The 13,594-nt window shown below is 41.7% G+C and overlaps 1 protein-coding gene across 2 annotated transcripts in view; it reads right to left on the minus strand.

Annotated features, from left to right (window-relative positions):
- asic2 (acid-sensing (proton-gated) ion channel 2) overlaps window positions 1–13,594 on the minus strand; it is a 572,447-nt gene that overhangs the window by 110,627 nt on the left and 448,226 nt on the right. The window lies entirely within an intron of this gene.

Consider the following 13,594-nt stretch of genomic DNA (forward strand, 5'->3'; position numbering starts at 1 on the left):
CTTTTGTTGTCATGTTTTCTTTGCCTTTAAGTCTCATTTTTGTCACATTTTCATTGCTTTTTGTAGCATTTTGGCCACATTTTGTTTTTTAGTGTTACATAACTGATAGTCCACAAAAATTTGGCCATAACATGTCGAAAAAGCAACACAAACGTGATGAAAACACAACCACAAAGGCCGAAAAGTTGACAATCATAACGAGGAAGAAGCTTAGATCAGTTTTGTAGATCTTAGCTTTTAAATGATTCATTACCCTGGCCAGGCGAGAAGCTTGTTGGATTTGTGAAAAGCCGAACTACAGAAAACGGATGTGTTAGAGTAGTAGTTTTGTTGCGTTGCTTGATCTTGTGATTGTTAAAAATGTACGGTTTGCAAACTGTGTCTCTGTTTATACGCATTTATGCATGCAATCAAACACACAGGTCGTCACTGGTTACAAAGGGTTAGGGTTACAAAAACGAAATCAGTCATGCTACTTTACGCCATTACCAGCCCTTCTTTTAAGCTGGAGGCAACACGCGATCAATTCCACATCGATTTCTCCCAGTAGGAACGGTGCATTTAAAGCAAAGAGGACATGCGGGTCCGCCTCAACGTGATTCACCGTCACACACCGGGAACAAATGGGAAGACAACAGAAGTGTGCCAGCATTTAAAAGGGCCCATTTAGGGGACATTAGAGTCAGGGGTAAGCGTGGGGAGGAGACCAGTGGCAGATTAACCCCTCGTGGTGTCGAGATGTGACACAGCTTCACTGAACAACATGTTTAATAACGTGGAGCAGGACTTGAAAGCCACTACAGATGTTACAACCACATCTGTAACCAACAGCAGATGTTCCCAGCCTTTGTTTCGACGACCTCTCCAATACGCCATCTACTGATTTTAAGGAAATCCATTATCCATTATCATTCTATCTATCTACTCGCGGAAATCCCTACCAAATTGGAAATCACTTGAAGGAGCGCTGACAATCGGACCTACTTCCATTTCAAAAAAGGTTTCTTCTGCTTGGAGACATTTGACTTTTTTTCATCTCACAGTGGAGGAAATCACTGCTCCAAATCGGTTATAAAACACACGTAAGATCAAAAGCATAACAAAAGATTGGGCTACATATTCAGGCATATCCGAGAACTTCTTTAAAGGAACAGGCCACCGTTTTCCCATACTGAGATATGATCTTACCTGAGCTTATGACGTACCTGTCTGGTCTTTGTGCGTGCCCGTGGAAGAGCGTGGTCACTTCTAACTTCACCCCGTTTGGAGCCATAGGAATATGCTGGGAGAGGCCAAAAAGCTAACAACATCTTTGGTCATTTTGCGTGACTGAGCGCACACACAAAGACCAGACAGGTACGTATCAACTCATCTAAGCTCAGGTAAGAACATATCTCAGTGGGTAAAAAATGGTGGCCTGTTCCTTTAAGGCAGTGGTTCCCAACCTTTATTGTCTTGTGTACCCCTTGGGCCTTTCAATGGTCGTCCGTATACCCTCTACCTCAGGAGTGTTGCAGTTTATTTAGAAAGTAATTACTTAAAAATGGTATTTGTAAGAAAAAGGACAAAATGAAACCTAAAATTCTCCCAAGGCAACACATTTTACTGAAAAATATAGCTTTTCCTTTAAAAAAATATGTTCAATTTCCCCTTTTTTTCAATCTGGAATAGTTTCAAGTACCCCCTACTGTCCCCGTACCCCTGGTTGGGAAACACTGCGTTAAGGCACATATCTCTTCTCAGTGCTGTTAACTGCCGTCAAATTAGATTTTTGTTCATGTAATTGTTTGCCCGATGATGCAGTTTTACACATTTCAGTAAATCTCAATTGCTTCTTCACATTCATAGCAGCTAGTTTGTCTCTTGAATCTGAAAACCAGTCGCTCGATCATTTGGAAACCCCTTTGTCACGAGAGAATAATGCAGTTGGAAGCGCGGTGTTCAAGAAGATGGGTTGAGAAGGATTGAAAAGCTGCAGGCGTAGGAGTACAATGTAAATGATGAGCTCTCTTTCTGCATCCTTCCTGCTCCGAGAGGTCAGTCACCTCCAAAGCCTCGGGATAATTGACTTTTAATTAGTGCCTGATCAACAGACAAGCTGCTGTACGGCTGCACATACGAACGGCGCAGCTGAGGCTATGCAGTCGGTAACAACTCGGATGTCCTTCACTTTCGAGAAAGAAGCCCACGCAGCCTATAATCTGACAGCAGCGATGAGGTATGAAGGAGCGGGACATAGGTCTGGGAAAGCATATTGAGTATAAATCCTGGGATCTTAAGTCTGTAGTCGGCGTGCTATGAATGACCTTTAAGAATTCATAAAATATCTTGGCCGGATGTTCCCATTTCAGGCGTCTTTAAAAGTGAATCACCTGCCCCAATCTGACCCTCTCCTCTGCATCCTCTTTGCTTAAACCAGATTTATGTCCTCCTTTGCAAAACAACCATTTATCGCACTGGACTTCCACTGCACCTCATGCCTGCACACTTAAAGCTCAATATCCTTTTCCCATTACATAGGGCTGTAATGATATCGACTTATTGTTTAGTAAATGACAAGATTAAGATTAAGCGCTTTTCGATGGGTAATTTTCAAGCTTTAGAGTTAGTTTCTGTTGCATTATAACGTTTCCTACCTCAATATATCAAACTCAATGCTGGGTTTTCACATAGGCACGATGCGTAACGAATGGCATCTAAATGGGATTCTTAACAGATCAGCTCGTGACATTTGTGATTTTCGTGGAGAACGTTTTTTGGCTGCCAAACAATCTTCCATGAATGTCACGATTCACCCTCTTTGCAAAGGAGGGTGTCCTTTCGTGATGAGTACTGGTGACTCGTGATTCAGCGTGAGAGCATTCATAGTGCAGAATCACTGTTTTCATGCTCAAAGTTGACAGAATCACACGCTGCACCGTAAAGCAACTTTTTGTACATGCAGTAGCTAGCTATGCCAAAGAAAAGTCACATGAAGTCAACCAAACCACGCTCCAGGCCAGGGACAGCACCTGCCTCGGGGTGCTGAAGTTGTTCCTCCGGCTTTTCTTCCGGTCATTCCTCCTGATGTTCCGGAGTTGGAGTCAGAAGAACCCAATGAGTCAAGGGAGACCAGAGAAGCGAGGAGGAGCAAACGAGAATGGAAGCGCCTGTACACCGTATCGTGAGATGCCTACGGTACATGTCCATGTGACTGTTTCAATCTAAAATGTAGTGACTCCGGAGCTTGTATTGCTCTTCCTGAAGCAGATTGCTTCGAAACACTGCGTCGGAGCCTCTTTCAGAAACATCTGGTCACATGACTGTCTCGAAAACTGCTTCATTCTGTAAGTAGCGTATCGTGTCTCAAAGCGGGTCATCTGCTCAGAGCCTCACTGTGCTGCCTATTAGCGGCGAGGCGCTAAACAACGGATGTTTCCTTGTCCATATAGTGATGTAAACCATTAGTCATAGATAAATAAATGTGCTGTATTTCACCCATTTCCCATTTAACTGTGTTCATGTGGCGAAAGTGGCTGAGGGCCGGCCAGAATACATTTTGTATTTTCTTCTTTACAAAGTCCTGCTTTTGAACAGATACAAAAGCAGGCGAGGCGCTGATCAGGCCAGGGAAACGTAAGGAGCTCCATCTACAGCAAATAGTGCCAAAATTATCTCTGACTGAATGAAGCAAAAAGATCATGCATTCATGTCCTGCCTTTAGCAGCAGAGCCACAGGCGACTGAGGCCCCGCCCACTGGAGCTCCGTGAAGCACAGACCATGTTACAAAGAAAATGACTCTTATTTATTGGCCTATGATTGATTTGATCAAACATCAATATCAAGCTGCAAATAATAAAACTGCCCCACGTCTGTTTGAAACTTCTCTTGCTTCTCGTGCTTCAGTTTTGTTTATGAGAAGTCGCGATAATAAAGTTTGTCCACAAGAGGGCAGTGTTCAAACAGAATGAAACAGCTCAGAGACTTCGAAGCTTTTTTGCTAGGAAGCAAAAAAGGCTTCACTCGCCATCACTACTAAAATGATCTAAAACATCCTTTCTCTGCTCCGCTTATGGACTTTGTTCTGACTCCTGTCCACCCTAGCCACTCCCATAAACACCTTTACCTCTGCTACCTCCTGTTATTGTGCAAAAAATAAAAAAAAGTGACTACCATCATAAAGCCACTCGCAGCGTCTTAGGACCTTCCCATTTATGCATCCCATAAATTTTTATGTCTTTTTTTAGACTTACACATTTATTACCAGACAAAACCCAGGACACGTAAGCCCTGTTAAACCAAACTCTCTGCGGGGAATAAAAGATAGTAACATTTGCTGATCCTGCCCACTGGAGCGCATACACAAGCTGGTTTCCTCAGTCTGCAGCGGCGTGTGGCTCTAGTGTATTGGGGTCCGCGTGGGCGTGGAGGCTGATAGGGACTGATAGGACCCTGCCTGGAGGAGAATGTCAACAGCTGCAGTGGTCTCCTGGATAAGAGTTACACCCAGGACCCCAGTGTCATTGACATTTCACTGAGTCAGGAGTGCAACCCCGGCGAGTTCGGGGCTGATGATAATAGGCAGCGCCCTGATGAGACGGCCACGGTCCACTTGCCCGTGTGATCAGTACAGAGACAATCAAGGCTCCTGCTGCACCGCGTGTCCGGGTTGTGCTCAAAATGACTGTGTCCACCCAACAGGCACAAAGGGGAGATAATGCACAGCTATTAGGAGTTACAGTCCAGAAAGTTAGATCGCAAACACTGTCTTCATCAAATAATCTACTAATTCAGTTGTCTTCTTCTGTGCTCCTTTTGTGAATTTACATAACTTACTAAATACATTTGTTTCCAGATTAAGTTTTTATATAGAGGTGGGACTCGATAACATTTTTTTTATTGAGTTAATTATGGCCTTTGTAATTAATTAATTGCAATTAATCGGAAAAAAGTCCCGGCCCTATTTAGGCAGAGATGTGAGAAATTACAAAGGGTGTACTTACTTTTTCTCCCTCTGTACCTATCAGTCCATGGGTGACCAAGAGCCTTCGAAAAGCATATTCCATGAGAACATGGTAAATGGTCTCAACTTATTTTCTACTTTCATAGGCCCAAAGCACTTTACAGTAAGTATTTCATTCATACACCAACGTACGCAGACACAGGAGGGTCAGTCTGGATAAATGTAGAAGCTACAGGAGGGTGACATGTATTTCTCATTTGAGTTTTAGATCATTTTTGTCCATTTATGAAGAACAGGACAGATTTTCCAGAGCATGGAGAGAAGCTGAGAAGGATTACTCTCCAAGAACTAAATCGTATTAGTGACTTCAAATAAATAATCAGCCAAACACAAACCGTCTTTCATCGAGCCCATCAGACAAACAGCCTGTACAAAATAAACACAGCATTAACTTCGATTCAAGTAGGATGTTCTATCATGTTGTTATTTTATTCCTTTTCTCAAAGCACAAGGACAACCTCCAAATGCAATCCCCAGAACAATGTCAGACGTACTGTAGACGATTTACTATATATTCTGTCTATAATGAGAAACACCATCTGCACAATGCCACCAAAGGTCAAGATCGAACACACCATTTTTCACAAGCAGCGTGCACCCGATCAAGGACTTGTAACCAGCAGCTGTGGAGGTTTAACTGGAAATGTTGCTCTTTCCAATAAACCAGGGCTGAAGGGGGAGGCAGCTGGACTTTTACCGGCCTGGGTTAGGCTTCCTGCCTGAATCATTAATGTAAAACATGTTCTTTATTAAACTAAAGGTAAAGGACGAGAGGCAGCAGAAGGTTACAGTCATAAAAGTTGAAGAACCAGATGAGGCGGTGGGGATGTTTGGACCAAGTCGGATGAAACAATTATAAGGCATTGATGTGGCTTTTGAGGAAAGAGAAATTGAAGGTCGATTTATCGGAGTCAGTTCCTCTACATCTAGCATTTGGAGAATGGCTACTCCAATTTGCCTTAGAGCCTCAGAAGGTTCACTTTAAAGTAGCTTTGGTCTGATACATTTCCCCCCAATCTTATCTATGCCGGTACCAAGTACAATAGAACAGGGCGTAGATAAAAACAACAGTGAGGTTTTGCAAATCACTATTCTGCTTTGACCGAGAGAAGGCCTCAAATAGATAGCATTACACTGCAAAAAATAAATATCAAGCATGGGATTAAAGTACTTGATTCGAGACGTTTTCACTCATTCAGATTTTTTTTCCTGATCAGACCAAAAATACTTTGCTTGTTTGATCTCGGAAATATGAAAGTAAAACTGCCGATGGGACAAGAGGAATTTCATGACCCCATGGCAAATAAATCGACATGAAATAAGGACAAAGTGTATTGACATGAGTCAGAAACATCTCGGAACAAGTGAAATAATCTTCAAGGTCAAATGCCCAAGAAAATCTTAACTAGTCCAAACAACTCAAATTCAAAATATTATGCAGAGACACTTCAACCTTTTTCTTTTTTGGAGTGTAATACTTTCTCAGTGATTAACTCTACATTCATATAGTTTTTGAAACCTGCAGAGCTTCCACTGTCAGTATTTCAGCTGTTCTAGATGTTAGCTCTATTCGCACGCAGTTACTACAGCACGGTAGTTACTACAGCATGGTATTCACCTTATTCCTCCACTTTTGCCTCTTTTTGCCTTGTCTTGGCACTTCCGTTGTATTGACACTTCCGGTCGAGTGCGAAGCCCGTTCACTTAAACGGAGAACGAGGGAAAATGTTCGCCGGTCACATCTGATGTTTAGTAGATTGATTTCAAAGTTCATTTGTACCAACATGTCAACACTGCACCGTTTTTCTGCACGGCCTGAAAACAGCTTTGTTTTCGTGTAGTAACTGATTTTATCTGGACTTCTCTGTCCCATGTAAACTGATAGGAGTAAAGGGGCGGGCACAATTCATGGTGGCGCCCATGCAAACTTCAGGAATAAGGTGAATAGATACAGATGGCATCGTGTCATAGAAGGGGGCGTGGCCTCGCCGAGGGGGAAAACAGAATCTTTTGAGAAACACAATTTTCCACTCTTTTTAGCCATTTTCTGGTGAAATATAAACAGATTTATCACACAGAAATGAAGTCAAGTCTAAATCGGGCAGCAATTGTTCAGTAGAAGCGGAAATAAAAAAAATAAAAAAATGGCAGTTGTAGCTAGCGTTAGCTAGCGCTGGCATACGTTTGTTAAGTGGTGATGTCACAGCTCTACTTCCGGGGTCGTAGATGTGTGAGAAACTACAAAAATACCACAATCAATATTTCTGCAACTCAACAGAGAGTTACTGAACATACTTATTTATCAGGCCCTTTAGCCAAAAATGCTGTATAAAAGTAATATATCCCAAAATCTGTACTTCCGGTTTAGCAGACATAAATGCTAACGGCACAGCAGATACGCTAACCCCGGAAGTACCGACATTAATAAATCATACTTTTTTAGCAGTAGGTGCGGCATTTTCGGCTAATGAGTCTGAGAAATAACTAGGCTCAGTCACTCCCCGTTGAGTTTCAGAAATATTGATTGTTGTATTAAAGAGTTTTACATGGTTTTTTTCTCGCATATTAGCCGGTATGCTAGGACCCGGAAGCAGAAGTCGTGATGTCACACTTAACAAACGTATTAGCACAATGCTAACATGAAGCATCATATTAGCATTCTCCGTTATTTATGTATTTATGGGCTGTTGAACCACTTTGCTCCTCTCCATTTCTTTGTATCTTTATTTAGTAGAAAAGTATATTCATAATTCAGCATTTGTTAAAGTAGTTTTTGAATAATTAGAGAAAGTTTCGAGATGCCGTCTGTATCTATGGGGTTGGTGAATTGGTTTAGATTCTCATCGACACTGATACCCAGAAGATCTGTGGTATTGGCATAAGATTTGACAGCAGTATTGATATCAGAACAACCCCACTTCAAAGCCCGTATCTGCTAATATAGACGCCAATGACCTTTACACAAAACAAAGCGGAAGATGAAAGAAACTGTCTTCGTATTTCACATATTCTCACTCCCAAAGTATAACGAACGCATTGTACACTAATAGCAGTTAAATGATCCAAGTTAACGCCAAACACGGATGATGTGACAGGCCTAAATGAGGTATTAAACAAATTGAGCAGAGACAATTTTTTGCTCATTAGTCTGATAACTTTATTAAAATCACGTCGCGCAGCGTGGCCGGGGACAGAAAGCGTTGAAATGGCAGCGCTAAAAAGAAGTTTGTCATGAATACTAATGCAGGGAGACGGGCTGACATTCACTGTTTAGTTCACAAATGACTTCCAAAACTCGAGCGAGACTTGAATACGCTCAGACACATTTTCTCTTACTTCGGGGGGGACGAGATTCGGCACCTTCTCGCATTGCGCAAAGCTATTTCTTGTATCAAACCTGCTAACGTCCCGAGAGGTGAGCGAGCGGTGGATTCAAATGCAGGATGGGGCACACCTGACAAGGAATTATATGATTCCCCCCCATCATATTTCGAAAAGGAGAAGTTCTGGGTGTGAGGTCTACAAAGAAGGTGGAAACCCAGAGAGAGTTGTCAAAATGTGCAACAAAAGCAGAGGGAACTTGAGCTGGGGAGGGAATAGCTGGAAATGTGGCATGAATAAATTAGATGCTATAGCAGGGAGAGTGGCTGAGCTCCTTTGTTAATCTGTAAATGGTGTTTTTTTGGATTTCTACAAGCTCCCAGTGGTGGGACTCCACTGAATGACAACTGGATTCCATTAAAACGTCCGGCTATTCACCTTATTCCGAAGGCTCGCGTGGGCGCCGCCATGAATTGTGCCCGCCCCATCCTATCAGTTAACATGGGACTGGAGGAGTCCACATAAAATCAGTTACTACATAAAAACAAAGCCGTTTTTTTTGCCGCGCTGAGAAACGGTACAGTGTTGACATGTTGGTGCAAATGAACATTGGCCATTTTACACAAATCAATCCACTAAACATCAGATTTGAGCGGAGAATATTTTCTCTCGTTCTCCGTTTAAATGAACAGGCTTTGCGCTCGACCGGAAGTGTCTGTACAACGGAAGTGCCGAGACAAAGCAAAAAGTGGCAAAAGTGGGCGGGGCGGAATAAGGTGAATAGATACAGACAGCATCACGTGATAGAAGGGGCGTGACTTTGCCAAGGGGGAAAATAGAATGTCTTGAGAAACACAATTTTTCACTCTTTTTAGCCATTTTCTGGTGGAATATAAACTTATTTATCACATACAAATAAAGTCAAGTCTAAATTGGGTCCATATGGATATTTTCACACAGCAGATTGTTCAGTAGAAGTGAAAAAACGGCAGTCATAGCAAGCGCTAGCTAGCGCTAGCATTAGCCCGATGCTAGCATGTAGCATCAGGTTAGCATTCTCTGTTTTTTTATGTATTTATGGGCTGTTGAACCACTTTGCTCCTCTCCATTTCTTTGTATCTTTATTTAGTAGAAAACCATATTCATAATTCAGCGTTTGTTAAAGTAGTTTTTGAATAATTAAAGAAAATTTAGATGTTGTTGTTTTCCCCCTTAACTGTTTTCAAACATGACCATATATGGGTGATTCCAGAGGTGCCGTCTGTATCTATAGAAGTTATGAAGCAAAATCCTGCATGACAAAAATAGAAAACACTAAATTCTTGCAACATGACGACACAATCCCAAACTTTCCGAGCGCCACATGTAGCCTGGGATTAACATTTCCTCATTAATTTTTTTTTACGAAGGAGAAAATCGATTAACTTGTGAGGGATTTGAGGCACTAATGAAAAACATGCAATCTAATACACCGGATAATTCCTTGATTTAAAAAGTGCAACGGCGCGATACATTTCAAAGTGCATTCTTATAGGGAAAGTGTGCACAGCAGAGTGTGGTAAAAGCTGCGGTGTGGCCTTGTTTCTCCTTATTTTTTTTCAGCTCGACACCGTGCGCAGATGTATCTTCCGACACGACAAGACTGTATCTAATGCCCCCCTGTGACTGATAATATCCTCCGCTTTTTCTGCTTCCTGTCAGCAGCAACACACAAACAAATGTTAAATAAAATATTTGCCTGTCTGCTCTGCTCCACAGTGCGCTGTCCGGGTGTTTGCTGTGCGCTGCAGTCTGCCTCATCGCATCGCCAGAGTCCCACATTTCGGCTCAAATTGCGGGTGACAGGCAGACCGCTGGCCTCGGGGCGACTGGCACCACTTCTGCACAGCTATAGCATTTGGCCGCACAAGAATCAGACAGCCACCCAGCAAGGAATACAGCCTGGGATTCAAAATATATTCAATGTTGGAGGATAATCGAGCCACAGTGAAGCAGATGATGTTCTGATAGGGAAGATAACAGCAGTACCTAGTTTGACTTTTGTTCTATTTTGGATAGGGATGCACCGATACCGATACCAGTATCGGGTATCGGGCCGATACCACATGCTTGTACTCATACTCGTACTCATTCATGAGGTTCCGATACCAGAAACCGATACCATTTGACGTGCGGTGAGCGCACCTACGAGGCGCACCTCTCAGCTAAAGAGAGAAAATAGCAACAAACTGGAGAATTCTTTAGTGGAAATACAATATTCCACATAGAGCTGACTTTATTACAGACTGCGCTCTCTAAACCAGAGTCTGTGCTGGATTTAACCAGAGCTAAATGTTGTTAGTGCTGCAGCGTCTGCAGTGTTTACAACATACAGGCTAACGATGCTAACTCGCGGCTAGCGCAGTTTTGGCCATTCTTACGCCGTTTTATGCCCAGGGGTTTATTCATCTGAAAAACTAACCCAGCGACTAAAAAGTCCTCAGAAAATCCAAAATAAAGAGATACAGCATGTTTATATTGAGCGAAAATGAGCTGCAGCAGAACAATGAAAACGCTGTAGCTTCTCGCTAAGTTACTACAAACACACGAGAAAATCCACACGGAGCTGAAGTAAAGACGAAAAGAGACCATTTAAGTAACATCTCAATACTAATAAAAATACATAAATGAATAAAGCACAGGCATTGGGGAGCTCTTGGACATGGGCTTTTCTGTCTATGATGGACAGTGCAATAAAAATTAAAAATTATATTGAATGAAAATAAAAATAAATAAATAATACATGGCATCAGCACAATTCTAATATAACTGCTCTTAAATGTGTCGCCTACTTTACTTAAGGAAATGTACATGAGTAAATTAACTAATTACAAACCAATCTGCTGTGAAAAAAGTAAGAATGTTGAAGAAAATGCCTTGTACTCGTATCGGTATTCGGTATCGGCGAGTACTTAAATCCAAGTACTCGTACTCGTATCGGTTTTAGAAAAAGTGGTATCGGTGCATCCCTAATTTTGGAAAGAATGAAGTCTGTGCTCTAATTATAACAGGTTAATAATGCGCAGTGGGAAAATGCTTCTGACTTAATTACAGCCAAGTATAATTATAGAAAATTATGGTGCGTCTATTTTGCCAGATAACACCTAATGAATATGGTGTGTGGAAATAGAAAAGAGCTTCATGTGTTATATACAAATGTAATGTGAGCATTTATCAGACACCCTGATAGCTACAATTAGTGCCCTCGACTATCTCGGTTATTTTCAGGAGTTTTAATATTCTGATTTTGTCTTTGATCATATAAACACAGTTTCCTTATTATAGAAACCTAAATATACCAGTTTCCCACTAGTGAGAAACCTGGATTCTCCAACAGTAACCGGGATATATCGGCATCTATAGATACAGACGGCATCGCGTCATAGAAGGGGGCGTGGCCTCGCCGAGGGGGAAAATAGGATTTTTTGGGAAGCACGATTTTTCACGATTTTTAGCCGTTTTCTGGCAAATCTAATCTAAATCGGGTCCGCATGGATGTTTTCTCACAGCAGATTGCTCAGTGGGAGCGAAAAAAACGCCAGTCGTAGCTAGTGCTAGCTAGCATTAGCATTAGAACGATGCTAACATGAAGCATCAGGTTAGCATTCTCCGTTATTTATGTATTTATGGGCTGTTGAAGCTCTTTGCTCCTCCCCATGTCTTTGTATCTTTATTTAGTAGAAAACTATATTCATAATTCAGCATTTGTTAAAGCAGTTATTGAATAATTAGAGAAAGTTTAGAGTTTTCAATATAATAAGGATGAAAATGCAACAAAAAAAGCACAGAAGAGTGATACAAAAAAAGAAGCAAGAAAAAACTGAGAAACCCAACACGACAAAAACGCTGCCAATATGTGCCAAAAACTCGTCAACACTGCACCAAAAAAAGGTAGGGTCGGTTTTGTAGGCCTTGTTGCTCTCCAGTCAAGAAGCTTTTATATTTGGGTAAAGCTGAACAGGGGAAAATGTGCTCGGTTAAGGTGAGGGGTAAAAGGTTCATATTTTTGTGGTATTGTGCTCAAATATGTCCTTCATTCGCCTGTAGGCAGATGTTGCCTCAGTGTGAGAAGCTCTTGATTTGATCGTGATTTGTCAGTGCACATATAAACACCATATAATGAAAACGATGAAAACGACCATAATCGGATTATGGCTGATAACCGGAATCCTCAAGAGTAAAGACTATCAATATGTGGCTTGTTACCATTAGGAAGAAAGAGTGATTAGAGCAGATGCGAGTAAATAGCAGCGACGGCATGTTGAGCGGTAAATATTGAGAGGCTTTAGACAGGTGATAGGATGGAGGAATGGAAAAGAAAAACTCAATCTAATTTTTCTTGTCTTTAAATTGACAACATCCCGATTTGTTTCATAGCTATTCAACAATATATAGTGATCCAGTAATGTGCGCTATATCAGCCACCCCAGGCCAATGGATTTAGCATTGTTTCACAATCGCTCATGATTCGCTGCATCTACTACGCAGCGGTCTATTTTTAGTCCCACAAATGTCTGCAAACACAATATATATTACAGGCAACGTAGAAAATAACTATGTATTCACTACTTTCCCCAGGCTAGTTTTAGTAACAATAGAATACTAAAACTTTGAAACTGCATTCATTTTCACTGTATAAACCCATGGTCAATTAGCTTGAACTAACATTTTCTCTTGGCATGTTACTTTGAAACTTCCACTTTTTCCATGTCAATGCTCTTTTTAAAGTAGGATCAAAGGCTTGCGTGAATCTGTTTAATCTCTTTGTGTAGCTCTGGGTTGCAGAGGCTGCGGGGCTGGTCTGACAGCTCATCGTGAAGCGCTTGGTGCTTCTCTGTCAAAAGGATCACCACTTCTTCCCGGGTCCTCTCTGCGATACTTTGATACCTGAGTTGCCCCGGGCAACTGTCACCTTAGCGTCATCCTATACACAATGCTGTCCTACACCGTGTCTGTCGCGTTTCAACTAAAGTTTTCACTGCATGTTTTGGGACGGTAGACACGTCGCATTCTCTGCAAAGTGCGCGTCAGACTACAACAAACAATGGGGTGTAAAGCTGTCTCCGTTTATGTGCTCAAGTTTCTCCCCGAATCTGCAGGACATAAGAGTAAACTTTGGAAGTTTGTTCAGAGTGACAAACAGCTTGGGGCCAAAGCAAAGAAAACAAATTACTGTCTGCTTTAAGGAAGTTCATGTAGAGACGCTGCCAGATATTTGGAGAACTTGTGCT

The sequence above is a fragment of the Gobius niger genome, assembly GCF_951799975.1.
Source record: "Gobius niger genome assembly, chromosome: 10".
NCBI lineage: Eukaryota > Metazoa > Chordata > Actinopteri > Gobiiformes > Gobiidae > Gobius > Gobius niger.